The sequence below is a fragment of the Capsicum annuum genome, chromosome 6 (assembly GCF_002878395.1).
Source record: "Capsicum annuum cultivar UCD-10X-F1 chromosome 6, UCD10Xv1.1, whole genome shotgun sequence".
Taxonomy (NCBI): domain Eukaryota; kingdom Viridiplantae; phylum Streptophyta; class Magnoliopsida; order Solanales; family Solanaceae; genus Capsicum; species Capsicum annuum.
Window position 1 is genome coordinate 62884988 of NC_061116.1, and position 21238 is coordinate 62906225.

Here is a 21238-nt window from a genome sequence, read left to right on the forward strand (position 1 = left end):
AGCAATCTCGTCCTAAATAGACTAACTACCTTGTCATAATTTCTTTTAGCGACGATATTTTTTGTATCAAATAGACTAACTACCCCATCGTAATTATCTTTTTGCGATAGTATTTCTCTTCCCGAATAGACTAACTACGTGGTCATAATTATCCTTTAGCGACAAGCAAAATTCTTTTCCTAGATCAACTTTTAAGGACGGGCAACTTCTTGGTCCTAAATCAACCTTTAAAGACGAGCCACATTCTAGTCGTAAATCAATCATTAAAGACGAGAACATTTCATCCTAGATAAACATTTAAAGACGAGCAATATTTCTAGTCTCTAATTGACCACATATGAGCCTAATATCACAAAATAATAAATTTTATCAAATAAGTATCAAATTACTATCGATAATCTCGATACAAAAACATGATATAATTAGATACTAGAAAATTTAGTTAACATCCCATGATATTAATTTTAATATTTATTTCACAAAAAACATAGTTACCATCCCGATCGAGCTAGAGTATGATATCAAATTTTCCATAACATTCGAATACATATCAAAAAAATAATCAAGTAACTCCTGTTTCTACTATTTAAGTCATCAACATTTAGTTCAAATTGCCAGCTTCCATCACAGGACCAAAAATTAATCAAGTCCTCGACTCAATTCCTACTGTTTTACCTCAATCAAGTAAATCCTGCAACAATAAAGCAGAAATTTAGTAGAAATCAAGTAACTTCCATCACAATACAATCTAATGGTTCCTAACAGGAGTTCGACAATAATAATCAAACATCCTAGCTCTGCCTGATATGCTCGACATAAATCAAGTAAGTGACTATATCAAATTATCAAATTCAATTTTTAAACACTTAAATGTAGAGAAAGATCCACGAACCATTTAAAAGAGATGAAGTAACAAGTATCACCCAATATATACATCATACCTTCACACTAAGCATAATCAAATACTTCAGCAGTTAACAAGAGTGCAAGTTCAAGAGTATACACAAACCTTAGTCCTATAACACATAAAAGTTTAATCAAAGGCTGAAGAGTTCAAATCTTAACCCAAAAAATTGTTTAAAGTTCCTCAACTTCTTTTAGCTCATACATGAACATTATATATATATATATATATACACACACACCTTAGATGAACAATCATGTACTTATTTAACATCCAGTAGTTTATAGTGTTGATATGAAATAACAACATCATTAAAGGTGAGTGCAATTTACATTAAATCCCAAATCTGTAATTTGGATATCCCAACTGCCTCTTGTTGCAACTTGGTTTTGAATAGGAAAACTGTAAGACCCCGCAAAATTCTAAGCTTAACTCAGTCCGTTAAAGCATGAAAAGAGGTTCCAGACTTAGAAATTTCATCTACGTGTTTACACTTAGAATTATTTTAGCCTTCATAAGTTGGAAATCTTATTTCACGATCCATACGACCTTTAAATGTTGACTTTTGGATTAATCCATGATCAGGAATGTCAGTAGGTGTCCCCGGACAAGTTTCAGGATTTTCGAACCTCGTTTGAATCAAGTTTGGGAGTCCTAACCAGTGGATCGACGTGATCTCGATGCGCCACATCGACTATCGCATCGATAAATGTTTTCTCCAGCTCCCAGTATCAAATTCCAGTGAGTCGATGCAGACTCGACGTGACGCGTCAGCCATAACGTTAATCCCATCGACACTGTGCGTCGGGCTGTGCGTCACTGAATATGTTTTCAGTCATTAAAAGCCCACGTCCTAAGGGATAACTGGGTCTTTTTCCCACCCTTAATCAGCACCTAAAATACGAAATTCATCCCTCAATAAGTAAAATACACTCATTTTCTCTTAAATTCTCTCAAGACACAAATCTTAACTCATCAAAGTCAAGATCAAGATCCAATAAATTCACCATCAATCTTTACAAATTCAACCATCAAGGTATGTTTGGGTAATACCCCAGGAAATTTTTCGTTGAAATTTTGTGCGTAAACGTGTTGCGTTCTATCTTCTAGAATGAATTATAAATTTTCCGTGTGGAATGTCTTAGATTATGACCCACCATTGCGTAGAGTATCAAATAAGCTTTCCACATAGGTGGATCATCCAAAACGGACACCCGAGCGACGAGTTATGAACATTCCGATCGAACCATGAATAGTAGTGAACGGTAAAACGTGCAGGAAAAAGTACTGAGGCCTGGCGTATTTTTTCTCCAACTTTAAATGATCATAACTCCTTGTACATAATGATCTGGGTGATCTACTATATATCAACGAAAAGCTCTGCGAGTCCTCTTTCCAATGAAATTGGTTTCATCCAATTTGTCTATCGGAGCAAAAAGTTATGGTCGATCTACTTCAGCCTATCAAAAGCGAATTTTTGAGTCAACTTCAAACGATCATAACTCCTCGTACACAATGATCTGGGTGAGATACTATATATCAACGAAAAGACATGAGAGTCCTCTTTCTAATGAAATTGGTTTCATCTAATTTGGATATCGGAGTAAAACGTTATGGTTGATCTACTTCACACTATCAAAACAGTCCACCAAAGGACAGATTCGAGAATTATTTGATTTTTAGGGGCGTTTTGGTCATTCCCCCTCACCCAAAATCCGTCCAAACCCTATATTAAAGTCTATTAGAAGCATCATATGTTATATTTCATAAAATTCCCTCAAAAAGAAAACCCTAAGCTCCTACATCCAACTTCAAGAACCTCCAAAGTTCACCATTAATTCTGCAAATTTATTCAAGATTCCAAGTTCCTAGTTCAAGAACTCCAAGAACCATCATTCAAAGGCACGATTAACATCTCAAAAACAAGTATCGATCTAAAGTTCATCATTCAAGGTATGTAGGGGTTTTCAACAAGAACTTTCTTTCGTTCTTGTGCCCAAAAGTAATTTTCTTTACAAAGGCATGATTTTTATTTGATTTTTACGAATTTGAAGCATGAACCCATATCTTATGATGATTATTATGAAATCTTGATGTTTATGATTTTGAAAGATGAATTTACATGTGTAGAGATATAAAGCATGAATCTTGAACGATATTTATCATGATTTTGATATTTGGGTCGTGAATCATCATTGAAAATTATGTTTTTTTGAGAAAGTGTGTGTTATAAGCACGTTGATGTTGAATATTTGAGATATTTTGAATGATTTGACCTTTTGATCTTAATGGAGTTGTTTTGAACTCGAGTGTGAAAGAAATCCACAACGTGGTTGATTTTGATAGATGGGAAGCATGATGGCTCCCGATGTATATTTATATATTATTGAAATTGTTTTGTTGTGGATTGTCTTTGAAATGATCTGAGATAAGTCTGGGAGAAATCTTTAGCACCGAGTGGTAGGTATAAAGCGACCTTACTTCCCTAGAACTACGTGCCCCCATAGGAGTGAGCCAGAGGCTGATTTATATAGTGATCACTAGTTTATGTGGATTTGATATTGATAGTCCTACTCCGATGGCAAGGATAGGACGGCTCTCCCCAACGTGGGTTGTATGTTGGACTCCATGTAGCTCACATGGTTTATGTCGGTTATAGGATCTCCCAGTGTGTGTATGTTTCCTTGTGTCTATGGTGAATAGTGAAGTGATTTGAAAGTGAAATAGTGAAAGTTATTCTTTCGAAAGATTTAAATGATATTTACATTATGAGAATTGATATTCTTGATGAACTGAAAGTGATTGACAAATTATATGATGATTCACATGTGTTATTGAACTTATTTCATCCTCTCATGATTATGATGATTTTCTTCGGGCTATGTAAGTCTTTCATACATCCTGCATATTTCTTATAAATATTTATGATGATGATGTTTATACAACTGCATACATCCTCATATACTCGGTTTCTTTCCATGGTACTGACCCACATCTTCGGATGTGGGCTGCATTTTCTCGAAATGTAGGTTCAGGTGCTCAGTTCCAGGTTCGACAATAATTCTTCGGGCACGCTGTTCTACATCCTCTATTGTGGTGAATCCTCATGTTCCGAGGACGTGATGTCTGATGTTGATTCACGAAATTGTTTACATTTGATAACTGAGTATGAGTCAGTTGGGGCATGTCTCATGGCTCGCTAGTTTTATTGATTTTCTTAGAGGCTTGTCAGACTAGTATAGATGTTAGGAGTTGACTAATAAGTCGTATTTTGTTGTCTTTCTGAAATTCTTTTATTCTTGGATGATGATTACTCTGTTGATATTTGAGGATTATTTATGGAAACCCCGTTGATTTGTGTTGAACTGAATGAAAATGGCTCAAAGGGTTAGTTTGGGGCTACTCGTAGCCTCAAGCACCGTGTGACGCTTCGGGACCCGTTTTTTGGGGCGTTACAAACTTGGTATCAGAGTCTAAGGTTTTAAGGTGTCCTAGGGAGTTTGACAAGCCGCGTTAAGTAGAGTCTTGATCATCAGTGTGTAGCGTGCCACATCTATGAGCAAGAGGCTACAAGACGTTTTAGGAAAAAGTGTGATTCTTTCTTTCAGAAGTCTATCGTGCTTAAAGTGTCTCTCTGGTATTGATTCGTGCTCTCCTTTTTCAGAAATATGCCTCCACGTCGAGCGAGAAGAAATAATGATGTTCAGCAACCTCAACCCGCTGACCCATTGAATGAAAACATGTCTCATGCTGAATCTCGGGCAGCCTTTTAAGCGCTGCCTAAGCTGTTACTACAAATGTTCAGGACAACTCGGCCCCGTCTCCACAGCAGCAGGGAGGTGATTCAGCTGCTGCCAGGATCCGTGACTTCATGTGGATGAATCCGCCGGAATTCTATGGGTCCAAGTCTGATGAGGATCCACGGTTGTTTTTAGAGGAGGTGCGGAAGATTACTCAGGTGATGCATGTATCTGAGGAACATAGTGTGGAATTGGCTGCGTATAGGTTGAAAAACCTTGCTTATGACTGGGTTATTGCTTGGAGGAAAGGTAGAGGTGAGGGAGCTGTCCCTACAACTTGGCAAGAGTTCCAGGATGCATTCCTGAATAAGTTTTTCCCTTTGGAGATGAGGGAGGCGAAGGTGGAAGAGTTTATGAACCTGCGACAGGGCTCTATGACTGTTAGGGAGTATTGTCTAAAGTTCAATCAGTTGGCCAAGTATGCTCCTGACTTAGTGGCTGATAATCGGGCTAGTAAAAGTAAGTTTATGACTGAAGTGTCTAGTTATGTGGTTAAGGAGTGTAGGTCTGCTATGCTGAATAGTGAGATGAATCTTTCTAGGCTGATGACTCATGCCCAACAGATTGAGGCAGATAAGATTAAGGAGAGAGATAGAATGAGAGGGAATAAGAGAGCTAGGTCCAAGCAGCACGGATAGGGTCAGACTAAATCGCAGAGAGGGAGTCGCCCTCAGTATCAGGATCGTTCATCTATGCCAGCACCGTCATCTGCTAGTGCTCCCATGCCTAAAGGTAGGCAGGAGCAAGGTAGCAGGTCATATGCATCCAGGTCCCAGTACAGTGCTGGCAGTAAGCCAAATCGTCCCCTGTGTCCTAAGTGTGGTAGGGCTCATTCGGGTGAGTGTTGGGGTGAGAAGAGGGGTTGTTTCCGGTGTGGTGACATGGGTCACAGAGTTAGAGATTGTCCACAGGATGGACAAGGGCGTCGTGACTATCGCCCTCAGACCCAGACTCAGACTGTTAGTGCTCCAGTTCCAGCGACTCGCCCAGCCCCAGCTCAGGGCGCCTCTTCTAGCAATGCTAGCGGGCAGCGCCAGAATAGATTCTATGCTTTACCGTCCCGCCAGGAACAAGAGGAATCTCCCGATGTTATTACTGGTATGCTTCGTATATTTCAGTTTGATGTGTATGCTTTGTTGGATCCTGGATCCAGTTTCTCATATGTTACACCTTTGATTGCTGTGAATTTTGAAATGAGTCCTGAGATTATTCCTGAGCCTATCCTAGTTTCTACCCCAGTGGGTGATTCGATTGTTGCCCAGAAAGTGTACAAAAAGTGTCCTATTACCGTTCTTCATAGAGTCTTGTTGGCTGATCTGATTGAGTTAGACATGGTAGATTTTGATGTGATTCTGGGTATGGACTGACTGTATTCTTCTTATGCCTCTATTGATTGTCGGACCCGAGTGGTCAAGTTTCAGTTTCTGGGTGCATCCGTGTTTGAGTGGTCTGGGAATTCTGTGTCACCCAAGAGTCATTTTATCTCTTACCTCAAAGCTAGAAAGCTTATTTCCAAGGGGTGTATTTACCATTTGGTTAGAGTCAAAGACACTAAGTCTGAGACTCCAACTCTCTAGTCTGTTAACGTCGTCAATGAGTTTTCTGATGTCTTTCCGGATGATCTCCCAGGGATACCTCCTGATAGAGAGATAGAGTTCAGGATTGATCTTCTTCCGATACTCAGGCCATTTTTATTCCTCCTTATCGTATGGCCCCTGCAGAACTTAAGGAGTTGAAAGAGCAACTCAAAGATCTACTAGATAAGGGTTTCATAAGGCCCAGTATTTCTCCTTGGGGTGCTCCTGTGTTGTTTATGAGAAAGAAAGATGGCTCTTTGCGTATGTGCATTGATTACCGCCAACTGAATAAAGTCACCGTCAAAAATAAGTACCCCCTTTCGAGAATAGATGATTTGTTTGACCAATTGCAAGGTGCAAGTTATTTCTCAAAGATAGACCTTCGTTCCGGCTATCATCAACTCAAAGTTAGGGAGTGTGACATCCCAAAAATCGCTTTCCGAACTCGTTATGGCCATTTTGAGTTTCTTGTTATGTCTTTCGGGTTAACTAATGCCCCAGCAGCTTTCATGGACCTCATGAATCGAGTGTTCAGACCATATCTGGATATATTTGTCATAGTGTTCATCGATGATATACTGGTGTACTCCCGTAGTGAGGATGAACATTCTGATCATCTCCGAACTGTCTTGCAAACCCTTAGAGATCACAAGTTGTTTGCCAAGTTCAGTAAGTGTGAGTTTTTGGCTAAGGTTAGTTGTTTTTCTGAGTCATATCATTTCTTCCGAGGGTATTAGAGTTGATCCCCAAAAGATCGAAGCTGTTAGAAATTGGCCTAGACCTATTTCTCCGACTGATATCCGAAGTTTCTTGGGTTTAGCTGGCTATTACCGCCGTTTTGTTGAGGGTTTCTCCTCTATAGCGCCTCCTATGACTCAGTTGATCCAAAAGAAAGTGAAGTTCTTGTGGTCCGAATCTTGTGAGAAGAGTTTTCAGGAATTGAAGACTCGACTTACTTCAGCCCTTGTTTTGACTTTGCCTAATGGTGTTGATGGTTTTGTGGTGTACTGTGATGCTTCGAGAGTTGGGTTGGGTTGCGTATTGATGCAGAAGGGTAAGGTGATAGCTTATGCTTCTAGACAGTTGAAACCCCATGAGAAAAATTACCCCACCCATGACCTTGAGTTGGTTGTTGTTGTGTTTGCTTTGAAAATCTGGAGACACTATTTGTATGGTGTCCATGTTGATGTTTTCACTGATCATAAGAGTCTGCAGTATGTGTTTACCCAGAGAGAATTGAATCTTAGGCAGAGACGATCGTTAGAATTGTTAAAGGACTATGATATGAGTGTGTTGTACCATCCGGGCAAGGCCAATGTTGTGGCGGATGCCCTAAGTAGAGTGTCCATGGGTAGTGTTTCGCATGTGGTAGAAGGTAAGAAAGAGTTGGCTCGTGATATACATCGTTTGGCTAGATTGGGGTTTAGGTTGTTTGACTCCGCTAAAGGTAGTATAGGGGTTTAGAGTAGTTCCGAATCCTTCTTGGTTTCGGAAGTGAAGGAAAAGCAAACTTAGATGCTAGTTTGGTCAGACTGAAGGAGTCAGTCAAGGACCAAAAAGTAGAGGTTTTCTCCCAAGGGGGAGATGGTGTGTTGAGATTGCAAGGTAGATTGTGTGTCCCGAATGTTGATGATCTGAGACAGGATTATGGCTGAAGCGCACGGGGTGCAATATTTTATTCATCCTGGTGCCACCGAGATGTATCGAGACTTGCGGGAAATCTATTGGTGGAGTGGAGTGGCATGAAGAAAGATAGTAACGTTTGTAGCTAAGTGTGCAACATGCCAACAGGTTAAGGTTGAACACCAAAGACCTGGTGGTATGATGCAAGAGTTTAGTATTCCCACTTGGAAGTGGGAAGAGATAAATATGGACTTCGTGATTGGTTTACCTCCTTCCCGATGCCATCATGATTCCATTTGGGTTGTGGTTGATAGGTTGACTAAGTCTGGTCATTTCTTGCTTGTTCATACTTCATATACTGCTGAGGATTACACTAGATTTTATATCCGAGAGCTAGTTAGACTGCATGGAGTTCCCTTGTCTATTATTTCGGATAGGGGTACTCAGTTCACTTCGCAATTTTGGAAAGCTTTTCAGAAGGATCTTGGTACCCAAGTGCTTTTGAGTTCTGCTTTTCATTCGCAGACCGATGGTCAGGCTAAGCGGACCATCCAGACCTTAGAGGATATGTTGAGAGCTTGTGCACTTGACTTTAAGGGAAGTTGGGATGATCACTTACCGTTGATAGAGTTTGCTTACAATAACAGTTTCCACTCTAGTATTAGCATGGCTCCATTTGAAGCCTTATATGGGAGGAAGTGTAGATCACCCATAGGTTGGTTCGAGGTGGGTGAAGCGGCTGTGAGTGGTCTTGATTCAGTATTTGAGGCTATGGAAAAAGTTAAGTTGATTAGCAAAAGGTTGAAAACTGCGCAGAGTCGTCAGAAGTCATATACGGATGTTAGAAGGAGAGACCTTGAGTTTGAAGCTGGTGACCTAGTATATCTGAAAATTTCATCATGAGGGGGGTAAAGAGATTCGGAAAGAAGGGGAAGCTTAGTCCCCGTTATGTTGTTCCTTACAAAATTCTTGGTCGTGTTGGTAAGGTAGCTTATAAGGTCGAGTTGCCTTCCGAGTTGTCCTTTGTTCATCCAATATTCCATGTCTCCATGCTTAGAAAGCATATTAGCGATGCTGTGGTAGTGGATTCCTCTGTGAGTGCTGACATTCATGAAAACCTTTCTTTTGATGAGATTCCTGTTGAGATTCTCGATTTCAGTGTTCGAAGACTAAGGAACAAAGAAGTTCCCTTGGTCAAGGTATTGTGGCGAGACCAATCTGTTGAGGGTGCAACTTGGGAAACTGAGGCGGATATGTGATCCAAGTACCCGCACCTATTTTCCGCGAACTCCGATCAAATCGAAGGTACCGTTCTTTCCTAAATCATGCACTTTTGATAAAAGTTGCAGCAGTTCAGCTGTCATTCATTACCTAAGCTTATTCAGTAGTTACTCAGAACAATTTGCAGACTGTTGTCCTATCTAGGCTTTTGACTTGCACTTAGCAGACTGGAGGAGGGGAGAATAGGAGGAATAAGAGGGCTAGAACAAATAATTCTAAGCCAAGATCAGGGGGTAGTAACCGCTCCTAGTTTCGTCAAAGATTCTCCACCCCAGTTCCACTTTCAGTCAGGGCACCAGTACCAAAGTTCAGGAATGACCATCAGGATGGGGCATCAGGCTTCAAAACCCAGGGTAGTATGAGCAGTAGTCTTATCAAAACCTTTTTACTGTCTACCCTAATAGGTAAATCTATTCCAGCCAGACGAGTATATAGAAACTGCTCGGTTATAGTATTTCAGAAAATCCCTCTAGTTGATTTCAGTAATAGAGTTGTTCCATTTTAGTTTCTTGCTGAACCAGTCCTTGAATGAAGGAGTAGTACCTCAGTTTCAGTTGATTTAAGTTTGAATCTCTAGATTGGCCTAGTAGAAAGAAGGGTTAAGAATTCTAGGTTGCTAGATGATGATTGTTAGGCAATAGAAAACTAAAAATCATGTATCAAAAGAAAGTACTAGCAGTGGACCTTGCATTATCAGAAGTAGTCCTTCAGAATGAGTTTAGTGTCTATGAGCATTGTCATATCTCAGACTCTAGAGTAAAGTGGTTTTAGTTCGATTTAGAGTTTATTAAGTGGTTCACAGACTTAAGATAATGGCTTTAAGCTAAGGGGAGATGGTAGAATATATAACGAAGTCAGACTTTCAGATTTTAGTAGTAATATCAGTATGTGTAGAAAAGTAGTGGGAGAGGTTGATGCCCAACCCGTCCTTACCCCAGTGCAAAGTTTTGTACTTCAGTTATCACGATATCTACTCATGCTCTACATGTCATGTCTATGATCATAGCCCATATTCGTGCACATTAACAAAAATCATGTACGCTTATAGTTCCTAGTATAAGGAGTCCAGTTCACTTAGTGTTACGAATCATGTTTCATGAATACAGAAACTCCAAACTCAGGTCATGCAGCTTATGACTCATATACTCATGCTTTAGAGTATGCTCAGTCCTATGGCTTATACTATACTCATAATGATTAGCGAAATTCAGATTTCGTTATGCAAATCCTCAGTTTAGATCTCTTGATAAAATCCAAGATGTTGATACCTTATTCCTCAAGCCTTAGTCAAGTGTCAAGTTCGGCATAGTGTTTCATGATAAGGAAAGATTGTTGCATGCTTGTTTTACACGAGGCATTAGTTATGAAGATAGGCTTAAATGTCATGTTAGTGTGTAAGTGGATAAAAGCATTTCGTAGATTTGAGTAGGCTTGAACATGGTAAGAGAATTCAGTCCAGCTCAAACTTTAGTAGGTAGAGTTATCAGTGCCCATATAAATATTTCCAGTAGCCTCAAGTGAAACTTGGTGTGGAAATAGAAATTATAGGTGAAAGAATAGTTGAGAAACAGGGCTAAGGTTACAAGTTAGTAGTTGTAATGCATAAGGCTTAGTAACTCTGCTTAGATGATGTTTCGTAGGCCTTGCTCCATGTTACAAAATTTTAGCCATGTGGTGATCTCCTATTCAGATATCTTGTTTAGACCATGCCAAGATTCCTTGCTCCCTAAAGTCAGTAGAACTTTATAGAAAGTATGACAAGAAATCCTCTAATTGAGTATAAGTTTTCAGTCTGAGTTAGTCCGTAAAGCCAGGAATTCAGATTAGCAGTCAGGCCGACAGGCTCGTATGGTTTCCCCATCTTTCCACCCATTCATACTATCCTTAGTTTCATAAATATGACTGTTCCAAGATAGAGCATCCTAGTAGTTATGAGTTTAGCCCAGTTCATGTATCATGCCTCAGCTTCAGATCCTCGATATATAGTTACGATTCAGTTCGTAGGTGCCCTGTCCAACGTCTCAGCTTTTCCTCAGTATCTCAGCCAAGTCAATATTCTTTAAAAGACATAATGTCCCAAAGGGTAGATGCACTATAATCCCCCAAGATTTCATGACCTAAACCTTCTATCTTCTCTTCACATAACGAATCCAGTTTGGAGTAATGGGTACTCATAGGTGTACCCTCAAGTTCCAATCTCAGTTGTAAGCCATGTATTCAGGGCCTCAGTTTGTTCATGATATTCAGTTCATGTATCACGTTTCAGGCTCAATTATCTTCTTATGTTCCCGTTCATGCATGTTTAGTAAATGATCACAGGTTCATCAGTATTCTAAGCTTAAGGTAACAGTCTTCCTTAGATTGTCTTAGTTTCATGTTCAGTTATAGTTACAAACTTGGTATCCATTATCGTTGTATATTTAATCATGCATTCATGAATTAGTTCAGTCATGTACTCATGTATCAGATATGCATGTTTAGTTTGAAAACTCAGTTTATCAGTAGTTTCAGTCAGGCGTTCCATGCATCGGATATGCATGTTCAATGTGTAAGCTCAGTCTATCAGTGTTTCTCAGCTTAGTCAGCCTCATTCGAGGAAGAATATTCCCAAGGGGGAGATATTGTAAGATCCCGCAAAATTCTAAGCTTAACTCAGTCCGTTAAAGCTTGAAAAGAGGTCCCAAACTTGGAAATTTCAGCTAAGTGTTTACACTTAGAATTATTTTAGCCTTCATAAGTTGGAAATCTTATTTCACCATCCATGCGACCTTTAAATGTCGACTTTTAGGTTGATCTATGATCAGGAATATTAGTAGGTATCCCCGAAAAAGTTTTGGAATTTTTGAACCTCGTTTGAATCAAGTTTGGGAGTCCTAACCAGTGGATCGACGCGATCTCGACGCGCCGCATCGACTATCACATTGATAAATATTTTCCCTAGCTCCCAGTGTCAAATTCAAGTGAGCCAATGCAGACTCGATGCGGCGCGTCAGCCATAGCATCAATCCCATCGACACAGCGTGTCAGGCTGTGCGTCACTGGACACATTTTTAGTCATTAAAAGACCGTATCCTGGGGGGTAATTGGGTCTTTTTCCCACCCTTAATCATCCCCTAAAACACAAAATTCAGCCCTCAATATGCAAAATACACTCAATTCTCTCAAATTCTCTCAAGACACAAACCCTAAACCATCAATGTCAAGATCAAGAACCAAAAAATTCTCCATCAAACTTCACAAATTCAACCATCAAGGTATGCTAGGTGTTCATTCATGGATTCCTTTAACCCATGAAGTTCAAGAACCCCTTTTTAAATACGCAATATCTCAAATTTATGATTTCCATGTGGTTGAATTAAATTCATGTTCATGTTATTGTTGGGTTTGAATCCATGATTTAAATTATATGTTCTAAGAATTGATCCCAATATGTGTTGAATTACATGATATTCATGAGAAACCTTTCAATTTGCAAGTTGATTGTTGAAACCATGTTAACTCTAAGTGTTTATGATTTAATGAACCAAGTATGCTTCGCATGTGTTTGATGAATTGTCTATGAGAATGATATAATGTCTTTATAGCATGCTAATGTGTATTCTCCATTCATGTACAAGTTATTGCATTACAAGTGTTTGATAAAATGCTTATGTGATTTGACTAGTAAAAATATGACACGCTAATATGTGATTCCATCCATGCACCATGCACCAAATCATGTATATCAAATGTTTGACAGAGTGTCTAAATAGGTTCATTGTTATCAAGGAAGTATTGTTATGCTTTTATGATCATGCTATGTTTTACTTTTCATACTATCGAGTCTTGGGGGTATTTAATACCCAAAAATTTAGCTTTGTACCTAGAGCCAGTGTCAGTTACAGAATCTCAGTTATGTCATGATCAGTAGTACTTTCAATTAGTTACAGAACTCAGTCAGTTACAGAACTCAATAGAACTCAGTCAGTTACAGAACTCAAGAAAACTCAGTAATATCAAGTATCAGTCCAGTCCCTTTCAGTATACTCAGTTCAGTGTCTTCTAGTTAGGAGTAGGATTCAGCACCGAGTGATCCTAGGGATGGGATCTAACCCATTAGCTAGGACTAGGTCCCTAAAAGCAATCTTTTAGTTCCAGAACTACATAGCCAGCTTAGGTTATGAGATGTCACCCGTTAGATAGGACCGGCATTCTTCGGGATCATCCGTTAGTTAGGACTGATCGCAGGGGTCACCCGCTAGATTAGGACTGACTCCACAGCCAGTGTTAGTACCCGTGGCACGGTACTAGCACCCTTCCAACTAGGGTCACAGGTTGGATCCCTATCAGCTCAGATATGGGGCATGTCGGTTAGATGATTTCCCTCTACAGTTACAGTTTCAGTTTTAGTCTCAGTACAGAACTCAGTTCAGTTCTTCAGAATCAGGACTATCAGAAACAATCATTCAATTATCAGTAAACTCAGATATCAGTCAATCAGTATTCAAAACATAGTATCCAGTGTTAGCATGTCCTTAGTTACAGTTTATGTATTCATGCATGTACTCTATTCAGTTATGTCCATGTTACTCAGCTAGTCATCGTTCATGCATATGAACCCATGCATATGTACATTCAAAGTACTGACTCATACTTTTATTTTGTGCTATGATGTTTTATATTATAGGTTCAGACGCACGGGCTCCTGACCGTACTTAGCAGTTCAGATTTTCAGCAGCAGAGTTAGTGGTGAGTCCTCATAGTCTGAGGATAGAGATTTATTATTTCAGTATTTCAGTAGTTCAGTAGACGGAGTTAGTTGGGGACATGTCCCATCAACTTCATATTCAAACAGTTAGAGGCTTTCAGACTAGAGTATTTCAGGCAGATGTATCAGTATTCAATATTTGTCTCAGTTATGAACCTTATGGCAAATTTTAGCCTATCTTCTGCATTTATTTCAGATATATTATCATTGCAGTGTTGTTATGATTCAGTGCTCACAGCAGGTACCAGTCTTGGGTTAGCTGGTGGTCCTTCGGGGTAGCTAGCACAGTGTAGCATTCGGGGTACCGACTCGGGGCGTTACATAAACAGTTAAACTGGACTTTATATCCTTCATAAAAGTCATCGGTATATTTGTTGAAGTCATTAATAATGCCATAAAAAGGAGAGAATTGAAGTCATGGAGAGGAGGAAATAGAAGTCAAACTGTTCACCAGACAAGGAAAATAGAATAAGTTACTTTTGAGCTTATATGTATCAGATGAAATAGTGGATTACATTGTAGAACATATTAATCCTTACTTGGTGAAAAGGGGAGATCTAAGGCATCGTGGATGGGGACAAATAGTGGTAAATTTAGTGTTAAGTCAGCATGAGAATTACTAAGACACAAAAGGAAGAAGAGGGACATTTATAATGACATCTGGAAAAAGGATTTTCCTTTCAAACTAAACTTCATTCTCTGGAGAGTAATTAAAGCTAGAGTCCCTATTGATGATAATTTGCAAAGAATAAGGATTAATTTGGTCTCTAAATGTTGGAATCGTGAGCAAATTCCAAACAGAAACAATGAACTACCTTTTCCTAACAGCTCTGATAGCTTTACAACTTTGGAAGTATTTTTCCACTTTTGCAGGTATCACAGAGGAAAATAGGCAGGCTGTAACATACAATTAATGCATGGTTGAATTGGGAAACACAAGAAAATTATAGCAAATGTAAAGAGTGATACCAGAACTGATTATTTGGGCACTAAAAATTTGGGAAACGCAAGCAAATTGTAGCAAATATTTGCTTCAGGTACCTCTTTAACTAGAGTCTCGGATGTTAGCATTAACTTACATGTTCAACCTTGGTCAGTCCACATAATATCACAGTCACCATCGCTATAGAAATTTCTTTTTTCTTTCAGAAAACACACTCCAATTTGAAGAGATATCATCAAACTCAAAATAGAGGACTTAAATTACAAGAGTATACATATAGAGCAACAATGTTGACAACTTTTCTTGTTCACTGTGGCAAAAGTCCACTGGAAATCTCTACTAATATCATTTCAATTTTTAGATGCCATTAAGTGCCCAGCTAAAAAAATTTCAACAGATTAGTACATTAATCTGTATCTATTTTCAGAATTAGAGATGTGTTAATTACTTTAGTTTTTGAAACGGCTGGTCTTGTAGATGTTATGGCTTTTGAGGTTGCTAAAACCACTCCTACCATCCCAATACTAATCTTAATGCACCATTGTAACTATTAGAGTTTGAAAAGTCACTACTTATTGACTATCAAGAACTTAATCTGACTGCTGCGTGATTACAAATTAGGAGGAACAAAATGTAGCAGCAAATATACATACCTCTAGACGAAGAACACGATCCATCTCAATAAACAGATCACACATCGTACATCTGCTATGTTGACCGAATTCCAGCGACAGAAGGCCATTAGCATGTAGCAGATCGTAAGATCTAGGATATGTCAGAAATGCCTCATACCTGCAAAGGAAATAGTAACCAAAATTAGTCACAGAACCCACCCAAAAGAAATTAAAACAAATAAAACAAAGTCGTACTGATGAATTTTATGAGTCAAGATGAACTACTTTTATGTGACTTGCAATCAAACTCATTTTTAGAGAGGAGAAGGTTCACCATCACCAGGTTGTTTTGGGTGATCAAAAAATATTAAAAGGGAAAGAAGTGACCAATAATTGTTAACTGCAAAATTCTAGTTGAGGGAATCCTCAGCAAGAGCTTCAGATGACAAACTTAATAAAACACAAAGCACTATCATTAGATGTTCAGAGGGAACTAAATAACATCATGTAACAAAGTGTTCCACATTAAAAACTTTTAAAAACAAGGATAACCCATCACCCTGAACCTTAAGTTCGTTGGAGTTCAATTTAGCCCTAGAAGGCCACTTTGTCCTTTCTTCAATAGGAATCCACCGGCGGCGTTGCATTCCAGCAATACAAGCTTGTAGAGGTCGATAATACGGGGATTCAATATCCAGACCTTTACTGCAAAGAGAAGGTCCAACACCTGGTCTCATATAAATTTAAGGAACTCTTCATAGTCAGACAATCATTGTTTAAACTTATCTTTAAGATATGTGGATGTGGTTTTCACACCTTGGAACATAAAATTTCTTTAAACTTGTTTTTTTTCATATAACAGCTTCATCTTGTTGTGCCAACAGCTCCCAGCACATGCTTTCAGCAAAATTCCGAACAAAGTTATATTTTTCCAAACTCACTTTGTTGCAGATGGAGTGCTGAGTATTTGTAACAGTTGAAGTCCAGACAAATATCCACCAGGCCTTAATAATCAATAAACTTCAACAAGAAGAATACCGTCTGCACCAGAATTCAGAATCTATTAAGGTAACAAATAAATGATGTACTATTTAAATTGTATGTTAGTCATAATAAGTAGATTTGACAGCCAAAAAAGCATGATGAATGGTGAACTTACGAAAAGCATCCCAATGGGAAGAAACTTTATGGAAGAATCATAGAGACTCTGAATGGTGTGTTCATACGTCAAATAGAAGTTCCTAAAAGTAAAAGAAGTGTGCAACCAAGGGCCAAGGGTATAGACTGGTGGTCAATGAAGTGGGAGGAGAACCATGAGGTCTCAGATTCACATCCAAGTTGAGGAAAAAACACATGAAGTAATTTCAATTCTTACCATCAATCTAGGCCTTGATCGGCAGACTTAGCTGACACCTGTGCTGGGAGGTATGCATGAATTATGAACATCACTGGGTAACTAATTCATATCAAAGTGAGACCTAACTAGGTTCTACCAAAACTTTAAACTCTACTATTAGATATGCGCATATCCAAAATATTCCAAATAATGAGAATTAAGAATATTAACAACGTACATAATTATGAAGAACACCTTTCTGATCCCAGTCAACATGACATTCTGCATAAAGTATCACATCAAATAAAAGAGATGGACAAGCCAAATGCTTTGAATTAAATGATCCAATCATTGAAGGAAGACCTCTTTCAAGTGTTAGCTGAACTTGACTGCCTAATGCTTCATGATTTGCAACACACATGGTCAATAGTTGGCTAGAAAAGAGATGTGCCCCGAAACTGCCATAACCATATCCAATATCCAAGATAGTTCAGACCTGAAAAGGAAGTAGGAACATCAAGTGGTAAGATTTTTGTGCAACTTTAATGGCACCGGAAAAAAAAGGAATATAGAACTACCCTACCTTCCAAATCTGACAGAAACAATCCAACAAAAGCAGAAGAGAAATTTAAAGGACAAGTCAATGAGAACAAATAATAGAGAAAAATGAAAAGGATTTTATAAAAAACTACACGAATGAGATCGAGATGTTACAGAACCTTTCTTAAGGACTACAACAAAAATATATGGAAATAATATAAGTATACTATCTAGATATGCATGTAGTAAGCAAAGGAAGGGAAACTGTTATCCACTTACTCCAGCTTGCAGCCCAATCATTTCTGCTATTTGATGTGAGTAGTCTTCAATGCTATCAAACATGGCAAAGTCTGAACGAAAGGAAATCTGTTCTTCCTCCAACATCATCAACCTAACATTGCATGAAATGAGGCAAAAAATAAGCAAAGGAGCAGATAATACAATCATAGTTAAGCAAAAGAAACTCATGTTCTGCACTCACCTTTTTCTCAAACTTCCAGAGGAGAGTACCTCTTATGCAGTAATATAAACATTAGAATACTAAATGACATCTCTACCGGTAGTCCATCTTAGAGGAATCTTTTAATTAACAGGAGGAAGTGCCTAAGTTACGCGAACTCTTTATTTTTGATGCCGCACCCTTGTCTGATTCTTCAAAAATACACTAATTTTGGTGAATCCAACATGCACCTATTGATATTTTTTATGAGTCTGAGCAACATAGAGAAGTACCAAATAATTTTCTTGAACCAGGTCCACAGTACCGGTAAACCTCATCACCTTTAGAAAGGCCCAAATCAAGATTTTCTGACACATTAAAACATGGAACAAAGTTCTCAGATTCAAGAGGACAATATTCCACATACTTCACATTTGCACCACCAAGAGAGAGCTGACCTATATCCCTCAAGCAGAATAATCAGATAAGTAGAAGAAGCAGTTCTAAAAATCCTATAGTTTTCACCGAGATGAGGTCCCGGCGGAGTCGGACATGCACAAGTGAATAGTGCACTTTGTACCATTATTCGAGCTTATTCCAAGAAGGAAAGAGCATCATATTTTTTTGTTTAGAAGATATATGACACTGAACAGAGGAGGCTTTTCAAGTTAACAAATAACGACTATGAAGATACCAAACAACATGAGATTGATCTGCTTGTTCAAAAGACTATAGCATGAATTGGGCATCTTCCTGACCTTGAAACTGAGGATTTCTGGAAGGATGCAGGACACAATTATCAGAATACACATTTTACTTATGCAGTTATTTGAATTGGTTTTCTGGATATTAGGTGGTATGGCAAGTGAAAAACATAATTTTGCCACATAGCTATCCAGAGACAACGACAACAACAGGCCCAGTGTATTCCCATAACTTTAACTATCCCGAGGTTAACCAACTATGTCTCTTAAAATTGTCATGTTATAAATTTCTATAACTTCAACTATTTCATCCCCCTACGTGTTCCTACTCTTATTTGAAAGTGAACTTCGCAATCTCATTACATAGCACATAATGACATTTAATGTTTGAACCAACTATTTACTGATTGAAACTCAGTTCTACTCCTTGGTGCAATTCATTGGACAGTAGATAATTATCTTTCCTGAGAAAGTTCATGTTAAATTGCTAAACATCTGAGTAGATCTATACAGTTTACTGAACTAATTCATTGACATAAATAGTTTCAATTAAGTTATTTGGGCCTTGGAAGATTGAGGAGGCGCACTCCTAACTTTTCGTTACAATATACAACACACTTATTTGAAAAGACTGGGCTAGTAGGACAGATTCTAGTACACTTCAATAACTTGAACGCCATCAGTTTATCTCTAGATTCCTTGGATTTCCTTACAATGCTTTGTTTTCTAAAGTGAGGAATATATCTTAGTTTCACTATAGTCTGTTGCCCCCTGCCCATGCACCAACTCTGAGACTCAGATATCACCAAAAGCCTTCTACTATTCTGATGCCACCAATTTGTTGTTACATGGAAATTGATAACTATTCAAAAATGAAGAGACAAAAGTATGATAATCCAAAACAACGAACAATTCAAGGAGAAACAACAGCAATTGGGAAAGTAACAGACTATAAAGTTTACCTCCTCATATGTGTATCCTTGATCAACATTGCCAGAACCTATCCTAGACCATTTAGATGGACCTTCTTCAGACCCCTTTACTCCTGCCCCAACCTGACCACCTGGCATCGGTTTTACACCAGAGATGAAATCTTTTGCTTTTCCTGGGATACTGGGCTGAGGCTTTTGTATTGATGCATCAACATTCCTTTGAGCAGCCCTTATATAACGCGGTAACTATAAAAGTTGACATAGTCGATGAAGAAAATAGCAGTCCCCAATAAGTCTAACAACCAGAGTTCCTGGGAAAGTGCCTGTGTTGATACTTATGGGCATAAATGTAGAAGGACCAGTGATGGGATTTGGGGTTGAACTAGGAACACTGTCAACCGTACTACTAATTTTTGCTATAGCTCCTTGTACCCAAGCTTGCATCTGAGTGCTTCCAGTGGAATTTGCAGTACCACCTTGAGCGAATGAAATACATAGGTCCCCGTTTTAGCTCAGGCAGGCAAAGCTGATCGATGGAAATTGGAAAAGTAAGAGCGATTACTAGTTCTACGGTTTAATTTACGATGAATGTTTAATTTTCAGAAAAGGAAGTGTTTTTTAATTTTTACCTTCAACATCTAATTTGATTTGGCGCTTTAATTTTTGTTAAAAGAAGAAAAAAAAATTGCCGCTCATGTCTTCAATTATATATTATTTGGGACCACAAATTAAATTTTTTGGGACCATATTTAGTATTTTCACAATAAAGTACATAAACAAGGATCAAAATATAATCTTGTCTCAATACATATATTTTTATAGATGGGATTATTTATTGATCATAAATAAAGTTTTTTCTTGTAGTGATAAATTTGTCAAAGTGTCTATTTTATCAAATCTCCCAACTTGCTTTGAAATTTCAAGATTTAATCATTCACTTGAGGAATTATTTTTTTGTTATCTTTTCTTTTTTTGTTCATCATTTGTTTGTTATTCCCAACTTGTGATGTTCTTAAGTTGGAGGGAGATATGTAACTTTTGAATGAGACAATAGAATCGTTATTAACATAAAATTGTGTTTCATAGAATGTTAAAGCTAAGCAAAAAAAATATATTTATTTGTGATATTCTATTTACAAAATTAAAGCTTTTATGCAATCATGCAATTTATTTTGGACTTTGATCAATTTACTAAAACATAAGTAAAGTATTTTTTAAGTTAATGGAGTAATTTTTTTTTATGACTAAAATTATTTGGAGGAAAATTATCATTTTGATAAATTCAAAAGAAATGACTCACATTGAATAAATTGAAAAAGATCTAAAGAAATATGAGGGCATTTTTATCCTTACTCATATTTATCCCACGCATTACAATCCATGAATTACTAATACCACCAAATAGGATGTATTAGTTATACACCCTATAATACCATGTTGGGTGTATAACTAATACATGTATTAGTTATATATTGATCCAAAATTGCTATCAAACAATGTATTAAATAGAGTTAATACATAAAAATGACCCTAAACTTGACACAAAATTATAACTTTAACCTTAAACTTTGATAGTGCACAAATACGACATTTAACTATTCAAAACATGAATAAATATGACCTCCAATTTTGCAACCTCATGCGTGAGTCTCACTCGCGCCTACGTGGAAAGGTAATTCAATCATACGGTGTCACATCGTTAAAAGGACTGACTTGGAGAGAGGTCATATTTGTGCAGTTTTGAATAGTTAAAGGTCATATTTGTGCACTGTCAAAGTTTTACTTTTTGTGTTAAATC

The 21238-nt window shown here is 38.0% G+C and overlaps 1 pseudogene; it reads right to left on the reverse strand.

Annotated features, from left to right (window-relative positions):
- Positions 1 to 400: 400 nt before the first annotated feature.
- Positions 401 to 20087, reverse strand: LOC107873371 (annotated as a pseudogene).
- Positions 20088 to 21238: the final 1151 nt, after the last annotated feature.